Genomic DNA, 5,000 nt, shown 5'->3' on the forward strand with positions numbered 1-5,000 from the left:
GGAAAGAAGAAGTTAGAGAATTTTATAGACCCCAAGTACTAATTTTAGTTAAAGGAGAGTAAGTAGGCAAGACCAAATATAAAATTGGTAGGAATCAAAGCTCACTGAAATATCATGACTTGTTTAATTCTAAGAGAAAAGGTAAAACACATGTTGGATGGAGAGTAAGTGTATGAGAACGATGGTAAGACGGTAAAGGAGTCAACTCTAGAGAAGGGCAGTTATTGTGTGGTTAGACCAGTTATTGTGTGGTTAGACTAGTTATTGTGTGGTTAGACTAGTTATTTTGTGGTTAGACTAGTTATTGTGTGGTTAGACTAGTTATTTTGTGGTTAGAGCAGTTTAGATAGAAATATTTTTTCATGAAAAAGTGGCAGGACATTGCTTATAGAAACGTAAGTAAAATGTGAAGGAAATGGAGGTAACGTTAGAGAAAGGCAGTTATTGTGTGAACATGTTATTAGAGTAGTTTAGGTAGATTTTTTTTTGTTTTTTTTTAAGTGGCAGGCCATTGCTAATACGAATATAAATAAATTATGAATAAAATGAAAGATCAAATTTAATGTCAATGAAAAGTGGACAAGACAACTAGAGAGAAGAAGAGTTTTACCTGTTGTGAGTGTTAATAATGCTTTAAAAGCCTTAAGATTTCATATACCATTCTTAATGGTTCATCTACACATTCATATCATATGATAGTGCCTTTGATAATTGTAGAAAGTTAATTAAAGTTCTAGTATTTTTGTCATGTTACTGAAGCCGTATATTAGTTTTCGGCTTGTCCTGGCATCTTCAAATCTATTGCTGAGCCCCGGATAGGGTATAGACGTATATGTTTCCAAATGTTATTATGACACCACCACTATTCTTAATATTGTACCTTCAAAACTGAGACAGACAAGAAAGAGACGAAAAAAAGAAGAAATGTTGATAAGACAGAATTTTTTAAGAAGAATCTTTCTGAGGCATGTCATCCTGTATAAGGTCAGAAGCTAAATTGGATTTTAGACATTCTAAATGCAGAACAACTACTTTTACTGAAGTTGTTCTATTGTAGCAATAGATTTAAGATATAAGTTTTCCAGTTTATTAAGGCTTAATATTCGAATATCTAAAGTGTTAGAAGAAGAGAATCACACACGGTGAAGATGATATGAATTACACAAATGTGAGGAGTAAAAGTATATGAAGTGTCCAGTGTAATATTTTTTTAAGAATATAATGAGTCGTAGATTCTAGAAGAAACCAGAAGCTATATGATCATCATTCATTGAACAGGAAACGAATCAATTGCATCAAGAGAACTAATTAAATATAAGTCTTCTGTGTATCAAATAAAACTTGGTTACAAGATGATATAGATTATGTTCTTTTAGGTAGATGGGATGATGTTATACTCGCACAAGTTTTATTTCATCCTGGGAAGAAAGGGGATGGGATTGTTCTATTTTTATGAAGAAATTTCATAGTACTTTTTAAGGAAAATATAAAACATTTGAACGCCTAGACCTGACAAGTAATGCACAACTTAAATAAATTATATAAGTGAATACAGTAGATTAAATAGATAATGTAAACGAAATGTAGGATAAACTAAAAAACACTATCATTTACCAATGGATTTAGAAAAAATCGCTAACACACATGAATGATAAATAGCAATCTAAAACCAAAATCAAGGTCTCTTGATATTATGGATTTATTACTCTACAAAAATAATTATATAGTAACATTACTACTTGAAAAGAGCTGAGATTAAGAACCTGAGATTATGAATGAAATAAAGATTGAAACAGCCCGAAATAACTTAAATGTCCAAAGAAAGATTTCTTTTTTTGGTAGAAAACAAAAACAAATCAACAAATATATAGGTAAATAGATAAGATTATCAAAAAGATTATGAAAAAACTATATTAGATTATATAGGATTGAATATATTAAAAGTTTTGCTGCGATGATTTATTAAGATTAGAACCCCTTGAAAAAGACAGTAAAGAACAACAATAGTGTTATCTGAATAAATGTGTATGGTGAATGATGTTCGGTTAACCCTCACTGATGAGGGAGAAGAACAAGAGATAGAAATGAACTCTGTGGGACACCAGAGATCATAGGCACGGGAGAACAGCAGTGTCACACCGTAACAGATGCGACAGAATAATAAAAAAAAAGGAGACAAAGAGAATGATGGACACCATGGAAGAATAGACACGGTAAAGGAAACATGGACTGGAGGTGAAGCTTTTATTCCTGACGTTTCGTCTAACGACTTTCTCAAAGGAATGAGCATACTAGACACATACATTCCTTTGAGAAAGTCGTTAGACGGAACGTCAGGAATAAAAGCTTCACCTCCAGTCCATGTTTCCTTTACCGTGTCTATACAACTTGTTTACATGGATTTTCATGGAAGAATAGTTTAGGAGTCAGAGAACTGTACGAGATTCAGACAAATATTTTTTATATTTCTATCGTAACCGCATAGGCGCTAAAAAAAATCTGAAAGAGGATTACAAGGAGAAGAAAAGTTAAATCACTAATAGTGTCTTTACTGAAACTGAGCTTTTAATCAAAAATAAATATTTTTCATAATTTCTAGTTTTTGTTGATTTTTTTTTTTTTTTTTAATATGGGGAATGAAAGCTGACACCCTAAATCTTAACGGGCGTTAATTAGCTGTGTTTGCGGTGTTTTTGGGTTTCATAGTGATTGCACGCACTAATCAACAGCACAAAAAACACTGAAAACACAAAAGCTCCTTCCCTCCTACTGTTCTCAGAATATCAAAGAAACATCTTGTCATTCTTGTAATATATCACTTGGAGTATTCAGTGTTTCGCGTTCAATGATAGATTTACAACAGCACAAAAAACACCAAAAACACAAAAGCTCCTTCCCTCCTACTGTTCTCAGAAGATCGAAGAAACATCTTGTCATTCTTGTAATATACCACTTGGAGTATTCAGTGTTTCGTGTTCAATGATAGATTTGAATGTTCCAGTTGTGTGTGAGAAGCTCCATGTATTTTGATATATTTGCATTGCTTCCCTTCTGCCATTATATTGATCATACCATTTTTAAATATATTATTATCAATATCCATGGCATAATTTTCATTTCAACCTATTCTACATAACACAATTCATATTCAGGCTTCTGTCTAATCATATAATCCCTTTACTAATGAGGAGGTGGTGCGGAGATATAGACATTTTGGCGGCAACCATGTTAAAAAGGAAAAAAAAAGAATGTGCCTTAACTCACGTTCTAATTTGATCGAGACTATATTCATATCATTGTTCGCCTCTCAAGTTAATAAAGTCACCTAATGTTTGCTCAAAAATATCTGAACAATGTATCATGATGTTGATTTGTTAAACGAAACAGAATACTGTACATGATCTCAGAAAAGTGTAGATGAGAAATGATTTGCCTTTCATTTTCAAGATACCTTTGCAGTCTCTTTTTCTGGTAAATACATATACAACCCCCGTCTAGATATAATGGATAAAACAGTCAAGGAAATTATAAAAGAAATGTTCAACGCCTGCAACAAATCCTACAAGACTTGATAGAGCAAACTGAAAGTGCCTTAAATAGGCTTTCATGGAGTAGTGAAAATACAGAAGAAGAAGAAGAAGAAGAAGAAGAAGAAGAAGAAGAAGAAGAAGAAGAAGAAGAAGAAGAAGAAGAAGAAGAAGGAGAAGAAGAAGAAGAAGAAGAAGAAGAAGAAGAAGAAAGAAGAAGAAGAAGAAGAAGAAGAAGAAGAAGAAGAAGAAGAAGAAGAAGAAGAAGAAGATGAAGAAAAAGAAGAAGAAGAAGAAGAGGAAGAAGAAGAAGAAGAAGAAGAAGAAGAAGAAGAAGAAGAAGAAGAAGAAGAAGAAGAAGAAGAAGAAAAAGAAGAAGAAGAAGAAGAAGAAGAAGAAAAAGAAGAAGAAGAAGAAGAAGAAAAAGAAGAAGAAGAAGAAGAAGAAGAAGAAGAAAGAAAAAGAAGAAGAAGAAGAAGAAGAAGAAGAAGAAGAAGAAGAAGAAGAAGAAGAAGAAGAAAAAGAAGATGAAGAAGAAGAAGAAGAAGAAGAAGAACAACAACAACAACAACAACACAAAAAAGAAGAAGAAGAAGAAGAAGAAGAAGAAGAAGAAGAAGAAGAAGAAGAAGAAGAAGAAGAAGAAGAAGAAGAAGAAGAAGAAGAAGAAGAAGAAGAAGAAGAAGAAGAAGAAGAAGAAGAAGAAGAAGAAGAAGAATAGGAAGAAGAAGAGTAGAAGAAGAAGAAAAAGAAGAAGAAGAAGAAGAAGAAGAAGAAGAAGAAGAAGAAGAAGAAGAAGAAGAAGAAGAAGAAGAAGAAGAAGAAGAAGAAGAAGAAGAAGAAGAAGAGGAAGAAGAAGAAGAAGAAGAAGAAGAAGAACAACAACAACAACAACAAGAACAAAACGAAGAAGAAGAAGAAGAAGAAGAAGAAGAAGAAGAAGAAGAAGAAGAAGAAGAAGAAGAAGAAGAAGAAGAAGAAGAAGAAGATGAGAAAGAAGAAGAAGAAGAAGGAGAAGAAGAAGAAGAAGAAGAAGAAGAAGAAGAAGAATAGGAAGAAGAAGAGTAGAAGAAGAAGAAAAAGAAGAAGAAGAAGAAGAAGAAGAAGAAAAAGAAGAAGAAGAAGAAGAAGAAGAAGAAGAAGAAGAAGAAGAAGAAGAAGAAGAAGAGGAAGAAGAAGAAGAAGTACAAAAAGAAGAGGAAGAACAAAACGAAGAAGAAGAAGAAGAAGAAGAAGAAGAAGAAGAAGAAGAAGAAGAAGAAGAAGAAGAAGAAGAAGAAGAAGAAGAAGAAGAAGAAGAAGAAAAAGAAGAAGAAGAACAAAACGAATAAGAAGAACAAAACGAAGAAGAAGAAGAAGAAGAAGAAGAAGAAGAAGAAGAAGAAGAAGAAGAAGAAGAAGAAGAAGAGGAAGAAGAAGAAGAAGAAGAAGAAGAAGAGGAGGAGGAATCTCTCTCTCTCTCTCTCTCTCTCT

The sequence above is a fragment of the Oratosquilla oratoria genome, chromosome 22, assembly GCF_046742065.1.
Source record: "Oratosquilla oratoria isolate Oo_2021 chromosome 22, ASM4674206v1, whole genome shotgun sequence".
Taxonomy (NCBI): domain Eukaryota; kingdom Metazoa; phylum Arthropoda; class Malacostraca; order Stomatopoda; family Squillidae; genus Oratosquilla; species Oratosquilla oratoria.